We start from the raw sequence: 17,352 nt of genomic DNA on the forward strand, positions 1-17,352 counted from the left end.
TGAGGGAGTGTTTCAAATTTAGTAAGCTGTTTCTCAAAAGACTGACAATGATGGGGAGGGAGTAAAGGCACTGTACTGGTTTGTACAAAAACTGGTGATTTGCAGTCAAATATAAGCCTGAATATCTCCAGCAGCTGTCAGTTTAAAGCTGACCACTATGTAGCAAGTGACTGTGGTTGTATTAATTTCTGTCTTGATTTGTTGTGTGATCGTTTCTAACTCTTGTACCAGTATTACATTGAGGCACATTATAAAACTGTCAGAGGGAAATACTAATAAGTCGCATCACAAATCATGCCCTACGGTGGTAGTAAATTTTGGAACTGATAATTCATGAATGAAAAAGCAAATGGGGCAAGAGAGATAAATTAAGGCAAAAGCTATATCACGCATTAGCTCAGCTACAGTTTTCTATTTTCCTTGCAGGTGAATCCACTTCTCATATGAATTATTCTTTATCAAAAACTAATGTTTGAAGCCCATAGAGATGGAAGGGAACAGCTGGACATAGTATGAAAAGTTTACTTGTTTTAGGAGAGAATTTTTTTCTAAAACTGCGCATATAAAAAAAACAATTTGTATTATTCTGGTGGGTCAACTTGCAGAATTCTTTGCTATTATTCTCACACATCCTACAGTGTAGTTGAAACCATTTTTAAGAATAAAAATATTCATAATAGAGAAGAGTTTTGGAACCCTATTTTAGTAGAATGGCCTCTCTTTTATTCTCTGACTGGTCATTTCACTTTGAATTCAGAATGTATTGATTGGATCCCTGCAGAGAAATCATGATCATTCTGCACTGACTTTGTAGAGGACACATAGTGCTGCGGGAGGCGCCTTCAAACTAATCATAGTGAGCTTTTGTGAACTAAACTGTCCCTGTGAAGAATTTTACCAAAGTCTGCAGATCAAACAGGAGGCGACTGTTAGATAACACCTGGCTTTTGCTGCCCTATAGACTCTTGCCTACCACTGCTTTAATGAACACACGAGCTGCGGGTCAATACCAGGGCAGTCTGCCAAAGAAGTAAGTCACCTACTGATAACAAAGCAGAGAAATGCATCTCCAGTGAGGCAGTTAGGATGCTATATGCTGCAGAATTCATCATTGGACTCCTTAGAATCTGTCCAGAGAAACATCTGTCCCTTCTTATTTTCTTCAAATTGTTGGGAAAACAAAGTCTTGCTTCCTAAAAGATGAATGTGTTTGTGTGGCTTTGCAAGATTATAGAAAATTAAGCAGTGATAAATACTATCCTAGGTTTGATTCCAGGCTTTAAAGGAGAAAAATGTGTTTTGAATTTGACTCCAGTGTAAATAAAACAGCAAATCACACCCAACAACAGAGACAGTTGCCTGTGCCATTTATTTTTGGATTGATTTGAAAATAGATTTATCACAGAGAATTCATCTGATAGAAAACAAAGAGAAAACTGAAACATTTCTTTTCTTCACTGCAGTACAATTAAGAATAAGAAAACCCTGCGATAAAATCTCCAGCCACATACAGTTATCACATAAATCCAATTGCGTCTCAATGACAAATATCTCAAGATCTCATCCCTCTGCTCCGACTAGTGTGTGATATTAATCTGCATCTGCCTTTCCCTCTCTTCCCTGGTGATCTCTCTGTGCGTGCGTGTGTATGTGTGTGTGTGTTAGACTTTTCAGTTTATACTCAACAGCCTTTTAATTGAATATCTGCACACAGCAGTGTAATGCAGCTTGGGGGAGAGGGAGGCAGGAGGTGGGGATGCGTTAGTGGGAGGAGAAATTAAAAGACAGAGAGTGAAAGAGCAGAGAGATATAAAATTAGAAAGAGTGAGGATTGTGAGAGAGGGAGGGAGTCAGGCCAGCACCAGCTCTGTGTCTCACTGTCACCTCAAGGCTCAGTGCTGTTCTGTGCTGATGCACACAGTCTTCTTCACCCCGGAGTAAGATGTGGCTTTGTGTGTGTGTGTGTGTGTGTGTGTGTGTGTGTGTGTGTGTGTGTGTGTGTGTGTGTGTGTGTGTGTGTGTGTGTGTGTGTGTGTGTGTGTGTGTGTGTGCTTTAGTGCTCAATTCCACAAGCGTCTCTGCCTGAAATATTTCCATAGGCATCAGCTGTTTATGTGTTCATATCCTTACCTGGCAGCATTGTGGCATCAGTGAAGCTCTCGCTACAAAGTAAGAGGACGCACGGTCGGTCTGTGCAATGCCTTTTACAGTACATGCAGTACAGCATTCCTGCAAGTGGTTCATTTCCAATTCATGTGTAGGCGGATGTGACAAAGCCAGCAATATGTTCATGGCAGGTTTAACATATGTGAGCGCTCATAAGTTGCCTATTTGTGTGTGTATGTGTATTGAGAAAATGGCAAAGCCAAGAATGCCTTGCTGGTGGTTCACACCTCGTCACGAAAGTTTTTTGCAACCTTCATAAGGATCTCGCTGTCCTCACAGGTTTAATTCTGAACCCCAAGTACTTTATGGGTGCTTTTGTTGCTTCTGACACATTTTTACTCCCTGTGGCCTCATTTTTCACCACGATATAGAGTCGTATCTCTCTTGAAACAGCACAGTCATGGCTCAAAGTAAAATTAACTCAGAAATGTCTCGTGTGCAATATGAGGTTGCTATAAGGCCATAAATTAGATTTTTTTAACTCTCCCCACAAGTGCTACCAACATTTTTTAGCTGGAAAAAAATTACACACTATAGATATTTTTGCCGTTCACAGTTTTACAAACTCTCCAAACTATGTTTTTAATATCAACCCTACAAAAATATTTCACCATGTTGAATGTATCTTCCAACAACTTGCAAACAATTTGCTCCTCTGTATACTGTTTTTGAGCCATGTTGCATTTATTTTATTGATCACACATCTTTTATTCTGCTCTCAGTCTTTTTATGTAAACACAACCTGCAGTTCACTTGCGAAGTCTCTGAATTTGTGTCACGTGGCTGTCGGTCGCAGCTGAATCGGGCTTGACTTTTCAGTTACATTGAATAGCGCACAATTTTCTCTGATGTTGATGATTTGTTTTTGACCAATTTTTAATTGAGACGTGTAGGATAAAGTAATTTAGATATCGTGAATTTTAAGCTCAGATTTGGTCAATTTCCAAACAGACGTCTACAGCACACATAATTAGTTTAAGGGCCACCATAAAGTTGAAAATCCACCGATTCATTCTGTTTTTGCAGTGTCTGGCTCTAATAAATGGTGCAATTTTGTTTTTGTTTTTTTTAAATGTAACATGCTTTTCAAACCCACGGATGTCACATGCAGGGTTTTTACTGATTCTAAGATTTTTTTGGCACACCAAAGAAAAATCCCCAGCACCAAAATTATAAGATTTAAGAATAAAAAAGCAACTCATATTTTTCACCATTTTGGGTGTCACTCACTCAAGCATAGACTGTCATTTTTTAAAATTTAATGGCCAGAAATGCAAATAAAATGCACAGATTCCTGTCAAATAAAGCAACACAGACTCATTGCCTTTACTGTACTTGGACCGGTCGTACTTACTGTCGTGTAGTCACAACCCAAAGGTCCATTCTGAGCTAAGAAAAACCATGATGAGATCAGTTAGAAAGCACAGGTCTTCATTTTGCTTTCAGTTTTCCTACAGTTCACCTGACTGTGATATGATGCATTGAAGAAGCAACTGTCTTCACTTGGCTCAGAGATCAATAGGTCACAAAATGAGTCTCGAGAAAAAAAAAACAACCAGCAGAGGAAGCATCATGGAAGCTGTGACCAACAAAAACACACATGAAATCATGAGGTTTATTATGAAAGCCCCAGATAATGTCCAAACTGCACAGCTAAACTGATTGCACCCATTAGGCCTACCCAACAGTCAATCTCAGACTGTAGAATAAGGGCTATATAACTCCCTCTAGCAGATTGCTCTTTCTCACTTGGGAAGATTGCTTCCCACAAGAATGTACCTGAGGACTGACTTGGCATCACTGGAGTTGATAGTCACCTCTTCAAATCTTTCCACATCCTCTGGCACAGCGGCAGTTGGCGAGCATTGATGATTCACAAATGACTTTGCAATAACTGGATGGCAGAAAACAAGAGCTACAGAGATGTGATTGTGTGGGTGGTTGGTGCACCATTGGCAGGTGGCAGCATTTTAAAGGTTAAAAATGTGGGTTTTTATTTTGAAATGGCCTGTTTTGAATCTGCAGGATGGCAGGGAGAAATAGGAAATTTAGGGCAAAATAATGGAAAGCCTGTGACTACTGTTAATGTGATCCTGAGGATGGTATCGAAAACAAATCTGTTACAAAAATACAAAAAAATGGGACAGTGTACTGCTGGGTAAATCAGTCAGGCTTACTTTAAAGTATTTAACAGTATTGTAGATATGTAAGGCCGGACTTGACACTCTGAAATGCTATAGCCGTGTCTGTAGCATAGGAAGACAGAATCATTCTTCTGTCAAGTAATATAAACAGGACGTACCATTGCTGCCACTTTTGACACAACTGGACTTTTGGGCCTTGCAGCATTACCACACTTCTGTTGCATCTCCATTTCAACCACAGCAAAACTGAATAAGAACCTAAACCCTAAAGCAGCTATCATATACTTCAAAAGCTTGTGTTCAGTTGGAAATGACACTTCAGTGTGCAAAATGCAACCCTTCCTGTATACAAAGATGGACAAGCCCTCTGTGACATCACCCATAGATTTTCTGAACAGTGGTTTTGAATGTCAGTGTGGTGGCTCTTGCCATCAGCATCTTGGAAGTGTCTGAGCTCAGACTGTCCTGGGATGGCAATTAAAGTAGCCGTTCCCTTCATTATGCGTGACTTAACAGCCCAGTTTAGCCCTCTGAACACGAAACAAGTTTCTAGGCATTTTTTAATTGGCTCCTGTCACATTTTTACTCGCCATGGGTTCATTTTTCTCTGCAATATATTAAAGTCCAAACCTCAGTGGATACAAAGCAACCATGATTAGAGGAGAGAACTCTTTTTTTCTGAGCAGTATAACAAATGTATTGCGCCCAAATCTTGCTTAAAAAGGGTTTGACCATAGACTGTATAAGAAAGATGAACGTAGAAACTGGCACTAAAAAGTGAAGCCAACCTGGAAGTGTCAAAACCTGCAATACCAGGAGGGCCACCAGGGGGTGGCTCCAAAAAGCCCTGACTCCATAGACACCAATTCAAAACCCTTTCATGAGAGGTCAAGGAAAGAATTTTTTTCCACAGGTTGTTAGGATTCGTTTGTTAATTTCCCTGACCAAAGCCAAAGATGTGGTGGTCCATCTGAAAATATTTCTAGAATTAATTCTATATAAGGCATCAAGAGTTTGAAGGCTTGGCTATTTGATTGACATTCTGGTCTGAAATGATTGACACACCGGGCACCAGACTGCAACCAAAATGGTTGCATATGGAACTTAGATAATTTTATTTTCCATTGGCTCGTTAAAATCAGTTTTAGTTCACTGATCAGTTCTTCAGTTGATTGTACCAGCAGACACTGAAAGGACTCTAGTAGTCTGCTCAGTAAGGAGATTTTTTTTCTTAGTGGTTACTCGTTCAAATGCCCTTTATATATAATTGTAGCATCATATGCAATGCGTACAGTTAACCCAAGAAATTGGTGCAGTTTATTTCTGTGTATTAACAAGAGAAAAGAGTCAGCATCCAGTAAATATTATCATTAATAGCAGTACAAGTTAATAAAACTATCCGTTGGGATGCTGGTTCCCGTTGACACATTTAGGAAACGTAAACGTGATTAAAACAGTAATGCATGTTATAAAAAATGTGTTCTTGTAAAATGCATGATGTAGAAGAACATTTTTCATGGAATTTTTTCATTTAATGCTGCAAGTTCATACACAGTCCTCAGTTTGAGCATCCAGTGATCCTGACAGGCTGCTATAGACATTGTAATACCTCACTGTAGTCACCACATCTTAACTAAAGTGTTTGTCTTTTACTGTAATTCGAAAGGTCTCGATGCTGTGAAAATGAATGAGTAGTGCCAGCAGAAGGAATACCTCATCTGGTGCCATTCATCTGTTTATGAAAAGCCAACATCCTCAGACAACCACTTTCAGCTTAGCTTTCAATTACAGTGGTACAGACCAACTTGTTCAGCAATCTATTATTCTTTGTTTTCTTTTTTTATTGCTTTTGACTTAATTTTTGCTGTTGTATAATTCCAGTAGAGTATGGGTTGCTATTGTTAAAATTTATCCCAAACATGGAGCATAAAAACATCAACACAGTTAGGGCACTGCATTTAGACCTTGTAGAGTGCACAGCCTTCCATTATGTTCTTGGCATTAGAACACTGTTGTCTTGATGACCACATCATTGGTCCCATTGCAGCCAGCAGTACCATGTTGAATCGGTCTGAGACTAGACAGCAGCAGTAAATTCTCTAGATACAAGAGTGGAACTGGTATCCTGATCTCGTTGTACCTGGTACAATGACAATAAAGGCTATTCTATTCTATTCTATTCTGGCAGAAAATAGGCAGCCATGATGGACTGGATTGTTCCATGAAAATTCTGAATGACATGCGATCAAGGGTGTAGCCAAACTGATCAAGGCATTCCTTCTGGCCAGGTGAAGACCTAAAGGGAAGGAAACTGCCTGTCTGCACATGGCAGCCCATTCCACACCTGCATACTCCAGTCCTCATTGTCACTGCGCTTTGGCGTTAAGCCCAGCAAGATGGCAGTGTGCACATGTATAGTCCTGTCCTCCTTGTTCAACCATCCGTCATCCTGTCACAGAATACACGACTTTCTCAGTAGTGCTTCTCATGCTGCAACACCCGGGGCCCCCTCCCATCTTTCCATTTTCTCGTCCAGCTCTTCAGGAGTCTGACTGTCACAGTGTGTTTCCTGTTACAACTCTAGTGGTTCCTTCCTCTCCTGTCAGCACAAACCACCCGATATCTATCCATCTGAAACATGGAGGCAGCTACCAGCTGGTGTCTGCTCTGCAGTGGTTCCACTGGAATTGGAGCTGATTGCACTTGGTCAAGTTTGGACTGACAGCGGAGAGGTGGGGGAAGTCCACATGCAGTAGACATGGCAGCAGGAGACCAAGTCATGTATTGGAAGCACTGAATGTCTGAGACTTGGCTTGAACCTGTGGCTGTTATCTTTTTTTTAATATTTTGATAAAAGGCTTATTTTTCCTCAAGAAATAAAGTGTATTTGCAGCCACTGGTTTCAAACAAATGAACAAAATAGTCTAACAAGGGAAAACAAAATTCCGCCTTTAGCATCATCATTAATGCAGCAGTAGCTCAGCCTTGTCATGACATGAGTAAGTAAGACGTTGTTCGTCAGCAGCCGAGAACAAATAAAGAAAGAGCAAGAAACTGCAGAAATCTCTCACTAAGACAGAATTACTTTTGAATATAATGCGGTCATTTCCTAATATTTCACTTTGCATGCAAAAAAGGGAACCCACAGTTAACTTAGGCTTTTACTGATTTGCACTGGTCTGAATGATGTGAAGGTTTCATTGGAAAGAAGCAGACATTCCACAGCTCTGATTAGGCAGGGTCTGGACTCAAATCTATATTAAAGAATCACATTAACAAGATACTAGCCTTTCAATGCAGGCATTATATATCACTTAATTGAATTTCAGGATTGAGTACAGGGTCAGATTCAGAATTTTTCACGACTCTGAATTTCTATTTGAATGTTTAAAGATGGTCCTTTACATGAAAACGCTGGAGTCTCCTGAATAATTTCACAATAAATTAGGACTACACTATGTGAGCATTAGGCTTATTTTGTCCAACTTTGTCTCTAAATGGTATGATACTCATGAGCCTCAGTTATCATTTCAAAGGAGAAAATGGTGCACAAATCAGAGCAACAGTGTCAGAATGCTTTTTCATTACAATTCGGAGCAAAATATGGCACCCATTCAGAGACTGGATATTTCTTACCTTCTGACTTTAGTCAATAAAGAAACTGTGTGAAAGCATTTTGATGCCCCATCTGTGTATGAAGATAATTCCCACATATAGACTGAAACCAGGGAACCATCAAGATTGGTTCTGTCCAAAGATAACTTGTGTAAGTAATTCAAAACTATGAATTAAAAGGTCACTTTGTGGTTTGGTAGGATTGTAAGTGTAGGGCTATTTTTCCACTGCAGGGTGTAGTGAAGTGTCTTTAAAATTTAAGAAAAAATTGCAAATAAATTTCCAGAAAAGAAAATGTAAATTAATTTGTTCTGTCAACCATGACTATTATGTGAATTATAGGAGTTGGAGGGATTCATCCTGCAGTTTGGTGTCCTTAGCCCATAAAGAATTTTGTGACTTTTCTCTTCTTTGACTCGACAGTACAGCAACCTCTCTGTGTGCACCTTCTGATTTGCACACTGCATGTGTGTCACAGTAAAGAGCCTTATAGAGGTCGCCATGTCGTGTCATACGGCCAACGCTAGCCACCTGACAGCAACCATTTATTCATTGAAGCAACAACATGCAACTTCTGTTTCCTCGTGTTGTTTGTTTTTTTATGCCATATTTCCAAGACTTAAAAAAGAAAATGCAAATTAGCCATTCTTCCATGCGCTGATTTGAACCAAATAAACTTGACTGCAAAGTGTTGCCAGAATAGGCTATGTTGTACATGACTGTAATAAACAGAGTGGAAGAACATGGAAACAAAACTAGTTGCTTGCCAACCACTCAAAATCCTCAAAGAAGATGAGGAAACCAACAAACTTTGGCCATCTATGACAGAAAAATGGAGAGAAGTCTTCAGGAATTATTCCACTTGGCAAACTTGTAATAATTTTTCCAAGTCAGCTGGTATTGACATGGTTGTGTTCCAATATCTGTACTACATTATTACATTGTGTATCAGAAAAAGATTTACCAGAAATACAAGGATTTTTTACTATATTGTGTGCATATTGCATGCAACCCAGCGTACTTTGTAAGAGCAGCTGTAGTACGGACTTACAGTAAAAAGTATGCGATTTGGAATAGAGCCCATGTTTTATGTTGTCTGGAGTCAACAGCTGATCAGTGATTGAATCAAATATTTACTGCGTCACAAGTTATTTGATAAAGGTGTTTCCATCTCCCATAAATCATCTTTTTGACAGTTAACTTTGTCAAAAACTGTCACGGGTGAATGAAAAACATTTTTACAAAATTTTAGAAATTCTTTCAGATTTTCGCTTTCCATTATTACGCATAAAAAGTGTCATGAAAACATGGCGATAATGAAAGTCATGGACAAGCAGTGATAAAGCTGTGGCCACCACCTAATTATCTAATTCTTACATATGACTAACTTGTGGCTGTGGAGTAACATTTTTCCCACCAATGTAACCGGGGGGCTTCGTACTGCATTTCTACTTACTGCTAAGGAATTAAACATTATGAACCAGACTGAACCCACATCATCAAACCTTGTTGTGCAGCTACAAGCCTCCTACAGTGTCATACAGCACCTATAGCAGTACAACACGTTATGATTCATGTTTTTTGGGGACAGATTGACTGCATGACTTGCTTACATATGGAATACATACATATAAATTTGTGCATGTACCGAGTTGCATAAGCTTCCAAATTAAATGTTGGTTTAAGTAGAAGGCTGCGGAGACTCACGTAGCAACGCAGCATAAGAAGAAGAAGAAGCGATGGATGAGCAGAGAGGACAGAAGGAGCAGGCGGAGGAGAGGAAAAGATTACTACCATAGTACATCAGACTTAGCTTCACATCCTTAATGGTAACCATGGAAATAATTATAGAGCCGACAGTGTTAGAGTGAGAGCTACAGAGAAAGAGAGGAAGGAGGCAAGACAACAGAGAGAAAGACAACTATGGGGATAAAGTAGCTGAAATGTTGAAATGCCTCAACCTTGTATTTTCAATTTAAAGATCACATGAGCATAATGTTAAACCCTCATAAAGTCAGTTTAACCTCTTGTAGATACGGTTTCTAAGGTGGGAGGGAGCCTGAATGAACATATCCATCCACCACTTACATGGAGGTCATGTTATTTTTATCCATTTCTCTATCTTTGCAGCGATAAGGGTGCAGTGAGTACAGTAGCAATACAGTGACATAATAAAATGACGGTTAAAAAAGTTGCTTCAAAGCCACAGTTGTCATAGAAACAGATCTGAGATACCCTTTACCCCTGTGGAAGTGCTGATTGCTTATCACTGCTGAAAGCCCAATCAATGAGGATGTTGTTAAGGCTGAAATTAAAAAAGTGCTCAACATCAGATACACCGAGAAGTAAAAAGAAAAGTACCTGTTAGATTTAAATAATTGAACTATTGGCTCGCTGGCATTACTTGTTGGAAATCAGCAGGGGTCGGGTAAGGTCTGAGAAATTAGCAGTGTCATTTCTAATTCTGACTGGTCATAACTCGCCTGTGGGTGTGTAGCAAGTGTTACAGGGGCAGGTGGTTGGGACTGGGCTTTGTGCAAGGTATTGTGTGAGTAATAACATGCTTGCATGCCTCCCACACAGTTACCCCTCGGCTCTGAACTTCGCACTGTGCTGTGTGTGCAGAAGGTGAGAGATAAACAGAAAGGAATGGGAGGCTGAAGGGGAGAGGAAGAAAAGACGGAAAGAAAGAAGTGAGAGAGGAGGAGGAGAAAAAAAAGTGAAGAGGGGCTTAAAATCCCTCCAGGTCCCAGCAGGGACCCATCCAGCCCCACCCCTTCTAAACGTCTCCCTCTCCTCCTCTCCCTCTCTCTCTCTCTACTACTGGAATAGAGAGAGCGAAGGAGGCAGGGAGATTGAAGCACAGGGTATCAGTGCACTGCTGCTCCCTCCCCAAACTGTGCTGCTGTCCACCTGTGCAGGATAATCCGTCCAGGCAGCAGACAGGAGACACTACAACATCCATCGCTTGCCAGGCGGATTACTTGAGGATGAACCTCCGTTTGGTGGGAAGGAAGACGAGGGACTAAGTTGCCATCACATTTTTTTTCTGTGCTTGTGCAGCCTGTCAGCTGCTGGCATACGTTCAGTTTGTAGGCACTGCAGTTTTTGCATTACTTTATTCTCTGGCTCAGTTATTTTTCTTTCCAGTCTCTCCACTCCGGGCTGATGTTTGCCCACATATTTCACTGGAAGCTTTAATTTTTCCTGCTTTGCTGCTCCTTGGGAAGGTCCGATCAGGAGGAGAGGGAGAGAGGGAGGGGGGTGAGGCGCAGTAGACATCAGAGCGACGCGCGTTTGCTGGCGCACATACAGAAACGAGGACCTATTGCGCACCGCCGCGCACCGCTCCTTTCACGCACACATGGGATCTGGCGCGCTCTCTCACGTGCACGCGCGCGCACACATGGCTGCCCCTCCAGACAGGCAGCTCATTTCCCATCTGCGTGCACACCGAGCTTCTGATTGCAACTAAACTCCAGAGTCCCGAGGCACCGACGCATTTTTAAAAAAAACCTTTTCACCCTCTCCATCTTCGGCAAGTTTATTTCTTTTTTCTGGCATGCGCAAGGCGGACAGCCACTAAGGAGAACATCGCAGAAACATTGCCCGTCTAAAAGATGAGAGGAATTGGCCTCAGCGGATCTCCCGTCGGTCACCGGAATTGCGAGTGCAGGGTCGGGGCGGAGGGCACCGGGGAGAGAGGACAGGGAGAGGCCGGGGAGGAGGAGCTCTCATCCGGACTGCCCGCCGCGGAACAGCCGCTGCTGCCGGAGCTAAAGAAGCAGGCTGCTGCTGCCGGGGGGAGGCGGGGGGAGGATGAACAGTGCCTCAGTGTGAAATTATAACACTCAGCTGGCTTTGGGAGTGTTTGTTTTCCCGTCGTTTTACCTCTCACTAATTAGTCTGAAGATGCGAGATAACGAACAGTGGCCTACTTAATAACTGTCGTCCTGTACTCTTATCAGTGTGGCATTTTTGGGTCACCTCAAAGGTAAATTCAGCACTTTGGAGAAAAGTAAAGGCCTGCAGTTGCTATTTTACCTGAAAGGACATCCTCCCAACAACAGGCCACTTACAATAGTTGAACTTTCTGTGATTTTTTTTTCTTAGTAGTGTTTGTAGTGGCAGAAAACTTCTAATAATATTCCTATAATCTAGGGACGTCTAGTGTGTCTGTGATGCTCAGTAGTGAGTTTATGGTCACCATATTGCACTTGATGGTATTTTTTATCTCCTAAATATTGCTATGCTATAATATTTCCTTAGTATATTATATAAAATCTATAGTTTATAATTTTGTGTGATATTTGTATAGAGAATTGTACGTAAATTTATTATGAGATCACTATAGTTCCTTTTTGTATTCACTAACTGGGATATATCCAGCTATCTTGAAGGAGCCCTGTTTCCAGGTGCCTTGGTAGTGGAGGTAGGCATCATTTATTCATATACCTATTTGTCCATGAAATATTTAAAGGTCACAGATTGATTTAGGGCCAACATTCATCCAGTTGCAACATGGAAGTGTTTTTGCCATATTGGGCTTTTGTAGTGGAATTGATTTCCCTGGCTTTGCTTTAGCTTAAGTCCTCTTGATTCCTTTTTTTTTTCTAGGCTGATTTGAGCGCTGACTTTTTGAGCAATACTTCTCTGTCTGGAACTTGAACACAGCCTTATAAAGCCGCCAGAGGATGCTTACCCGCCGATCAGACGGTCAGACAAATGCATGTGTGTCATAACACTTGTTGGCAGGTGCGGTTTTCAGATATACCAACACTTGTGCTCAGTTATTTATAGACGCTAATATCACTGTGTGCTTTTGGAGTATCGGTTCAGAACAAGTGTCGATGCTTGAAGGAATGTAACACAATCTGCGGAGCTGCAGCAAACAAATACAGAGACTCGGTGGGATACAGGCTGAAGTCAGTGAATGCACCTCCAGTCTGTGCTGGCATCAGCTCACTGTGGGGTCACGTACTGTACACTGGAAGCGCAGAGACGCTGTCTCTAGAAGTTTGGACACAAAGCACAAGAGCCCCACCTCATCTAGGTAGGACATCTTTTTATTTGACTGTTGTTGCGCACAAATCCATATATATGCAAATCCAGCTCATTACAAAATAGCTTTGTCATTACAGAAATACATGATTATGCCCCCCAAAATTGCAGTTTTGTAATTACAAGATAGAAAACAAATTCCACAGACGGTGATAATCTTTGACTGTGAGTGCACCTTTCATATTAGCAGTCATGTTTTCTGAGTGGGCGTTTCAGTTTTGCCAATGCCCAGTGTCTAATTCTGGTAATCAGTTTTTGACATCACTTTCAAATAAGACATAGAAAGCCGTCTCCAAGTCCGCTGTAAATGTAGCTCTGATCTTCACCCCATTTGCACTCATCTCTCGTACAATGACATCACTTTTCTCTCTGTGTTTCTGTGAGTTTGTCGTCAAGTGCAAGAGCACAAATAGTCCACTGCCTCCCATCTGCTGTTTCTTCTCATGCAGTGCTATAATCAAGCAAAAGCTCTGCTATAAAGCCGCATTTATGGTGCTTGTTCGATGATGAAGTCAATATTTCTTTGCAGCTCTTTCCCACAACTGAGAGCTCAATGAAATGTGTGGAGCCCTGTTTGGTTTTTGGGGGTTTAAATATCTAGGGGCTCCTGATGTCCTTGTGCTGCACTGTGGAGAAAATTACAGTAAATAATGTACCATGACAAGCCTGCTAAATCAGATCAGACTGTACTCTCTTCCCTTTGCTCTAAAAATCAAATATTTCTCACAAGAAACACAAGCCACATCCAAAATTAGACCTTTCATTTCTTTGTGCTAAAGCTGCAGTAGGTGTGTTTGCAGAGAAGCAGAAAGACACTCGCTCACTCCTCCCTTTCACTTCCCACTGAGGCGAAGGCAAAAGCAATCGGCAGGCAGTTGATTGACAGCTCAGAATGAAGCTCTGCTGCTCAAAAGTTTACCTCCGACTCCCAAAACACAACATTAAGAGTAACGGCAAATAGCAGAGAAATGCCACTATCAATATTGTCCAAAACTGACATTATATTAGTCACTTCTCTTAACCCAGCATGAGAGTTACTTTTGCAAGATTTGAATGAAATGTCAACTTATAAAAATCAATTTTAGGAAACAGTAGTGATAAAATATGTTGAGCTGCATCATTGGAAAAAGAAATGGCAGAGAAATAGCTAGTTTTTTTTAATGGTGGCTTGTGGATTCTGAAATTCACAAATCCGTTTTGCCAAGCAAATCAGCTTTGAGAGTACAAAGGATTGTCCAGAATCTTGGTGAACTGCCAGCTTGGCTCTTACTGTTCATGTAGAGTAGAGAAACTTGTGATCAGCAGTCAAAATGTGTCATGGTTGGACTGTTGGCTGGTGCTTCTTTCCACTCTGTTTCACTTACAGTAACTGATCTTTGAAAGCCACATCATCTAAATGAGTATTTGGTTTTCTGCTTTCAGCTGTTGTGTAACATTCACACTGGAGATATGTGACTTATTTATGTAACAATGAGTTGATTTTTTCAAGCTTGTGTTATGAGCTTTTTTTTCAGTCTGAACTTGCATGGCTTTTGGGTTTAATAAAGAATGAAGCTGCAGAGGCAGAGCCATACTATATGAGTCACTCCCCAAAATCCCTAGATCCTATATTTCCCCCACAGAACTTGATAGTCTCTTTAATTATGCAGTGTTTATGCCATTTCATTCAAATTGTGACTGTGAGCAGCCAAGTGTCAAAACAGAAAATTAAGATAACCCTGAGCTGCACAGCCACAGAGGACAAGTGTGTTTATAGACTGAGTAGTCCTTGTGACAAGTAAATGAAACTGTGCAGGAAAGAGACATATATTTATATATTTATGTTAAAATGACAAAGCCCTCTAGTGGCTAAAGCAATTATTGGCTGTTTTGAGGTGAAAATGTTTGTTTGAAAACAGTTTCTCCCTGTATTTTTTAATTAAAAAAATGCTGTTTATTTTCAGATTTTTTTTGTTTCGCAAAGTTGTTAAGTTAATTATTTACTAAAAAACTAAACAAAACAAAAGCCAAAGCTGTAAATAGTGTCCCCATTAAATGTCTATACTTGTATAAGTGGTAATTTGTCCTTTTACAACATTTGACTGCAAAAATACACTATTGGTTTACTGTGATATGTGCCATTATTTGAAAGAAAAGAGCGACTGGTAGTTTTTTACGTATACATCAACATGTTGACTGCATAAAAACAAAATAAGCAGGCCATAGCAACTTTCCCTGCAGGGTTCACTGCCATTGAATCAAGCTTTGCTCCATCTGAAGGAACATGCATGTGCATCTGCCTTTGTAGAATAACCAATAGGAAGGCCTGCTCTCTGATCTGCAGACCGGCATGCACCTGCCCATATTGATATTATTTCTGAAAAGAGCAACAGATCAACTAATGGTTCCAACACAAGAACTATTGTGGACTATAACACAGACAAGTTAAATGCTGTTTTTAGATGATCTGCCATATTGGCTGTGATGTTAAAACTGCTGTTTGCAAAGTTTTCACTTGACCTTTTGGTCATTGATTTGAACAAAATGCAGCCACGCAGCAACTTTTTTGACATGGTGTCAGTTAGTTTGGAGCCAACTGTGAGAAAACATTCAGTAAATATTAGATGAGTTAAAACTAGCTGTCTCCATTATGTGAAGCAAGTTGTGGAAACACTGAGGTGTTAACAGATAGTCTGTTCCTCCCCTTGTCAAAAGTAGTGGATTATTCCTGTATTTGTTCTCTGTTTGGATGAGAACAGATCAATCAACAAGTTGCAGGTTCTTGGTATGTTCCTCTAACCCTAACCTAGCAGTTTTTGCAGATAAACCAAAGCCTTAGCATTGCATTGTCATATTTTAAAACTGATTTTCTGAAACAGTGATGGCGTCTTGTTTATTGGCTAGTCAGACCAGACAGCTCTAATATTATCCAACAACAGATTTTATGACTTAATTTGCATTTATCAGGGTAAAGTATCACATATTTGCCGTTTCCAGCTCTGAGTCATAAAATTGATTTACCTAATATGTGACAGGGAAAACAATTGTTAGTTGCCACTGTATTGTTTTCATCACTATCAAAAAGTCTTTACACAAAGTTTTGTGACACCTCAACAAATCTATCCAGACACTCATAACTGCTAGACTCTAAGAATAACATGCATCATTCATGGAAACATACTGTAAGCGTTTGCACATCATGCATTGGTAATTTGCTCAGAAAGCAGAATGGACTCTGACAGCGAGATCAAGGTTTAGAGAAACGCTGCTGCTGCTACTGCTGCTGTGTGAGGGATTGAAACCTCATGTTATCTTTTCAAAATCACCTCTGCGCCAGTGTTTCTCAACATCCACTCACATTTCTCTCGTTCAGATTCCAGAATTGAACAGCCACTGCAGAGCTTTATCAGCACTGCAAGTGACCGAGATTTGTCCAGATAAATGTTTCCAAAAATCTGAAAAACGTAGTTACAGTCGGGAATGAAACCCTATACCCCTCGCAGTGCTGGTGCCTTGCTTTACCTGCTGGGCTCTAGACGACAGCATTTATACCTTAAATTATGTAATGAGACTCCCAGATGCAGCCGCTGTACATTCCATTTTAAACACAGGAGCGACTGCCTTGCATTTGTAGTCACAGTTCATGGATCAAAAGCAAACAGGGAGCCAACCAGCGTTCTATCATAACAAAGGCAAACATACAAAAAGCCCTGAGCGTTTCAGCGCTATTAAGACACCCACTCCCTCTCCAGCCTCCATCTCTGGCTCTTGTGCTCGCTCCCTCTCTCCATCCAACTCCCCCCTTCCTCAGTAAAACTCCCAGCTCACCCTCCCTCTCTTGTTACCACTCCCCCAGATGCATTTCCTCCATTTCACTCTCTTCCTTTTTTCCCTCTATTCAGCTCTCTCTTTCTGTCATCCTGTCTTCCCTCCATATAGTCTTGCTCTTGCACTGTCCCTGCTACTCCTACACGAACACTTACCACCACCACCACCTCCCCCCCACACACTGTGTTTCTTTTCAGTTTTTAACCAACCTCTTACTCATGTGTGTCTACATCCCTCCCTCCCACTCCTTTAACTCTGTCTCTCTCTCAGTTCTCTCAGAGGGTCTGAGCTGGAAGCGATTGCCACCCACACATTCCCTCTTCAGCTTTCAGCTTGACATCAGATTTACATTCACAATGAACAAGCACAGCATTTCACATGTTGCCTGGCACATGGCTGTATACACAAACATGTGAACGCAAGAGACGGTCATTTCCAAACACGAACAAAGGCGCCTGTACTCTACTGTATTGTATTGATTTTGTAATCTTTGTGCACATGCTGATCTAATGCTGGAAGTCGATAAACCCATTAGTGGATTGATCTGAAAAATTGTGAT

At 40.9% G+C, this 17,352-nt stretch overlaps 1 protein-coding gene across 10 annotated transcripts in view; it reads left to right on the forward strand.

Moving 5' to 3' along the window:
• syngap1b (synaptic Ras GTPase activating protein 1b) overlaps positions 1 to 17,352 on the forward strand; it is a 186,565-nt gene that overhangs the window by 83,985 nt on the left and 85,228 nt on the right. The window contains exon 1 of one of the 10 annotated variants that reach the window (XM_022199615.2): positions 12,741 to 12,978. The exons of the other annotated variants lie outside the window; for them this stretch is intronic. The gene's annotated coding sequence lies outside the window, so the exon portion shown is untranslated. Of the gene's footprint in view, positions 1 to 12,740; positions 12,979 to 17,352 lie in introns of those variants that run through there. 10 annotated transcript variants of the gene reach the window in all.

Source organism: Acanthochromis polyacanthus, chromosome 12 (assembly GCF_021347895.1).
Source record: "Acanthochromis polyacanthus isolate Apoly-LR-REF ecotype Palm Island chromosome 12, KAUST_Apoly_ChrSc, whole genome shotgun sequence".
Classification (NCBI taxonomy): Eukaryota; Metazoa; Chordata; class Actinopteri; family Pomacentridae; genus Acanthochromis; species Acanthochromis polyacanthus.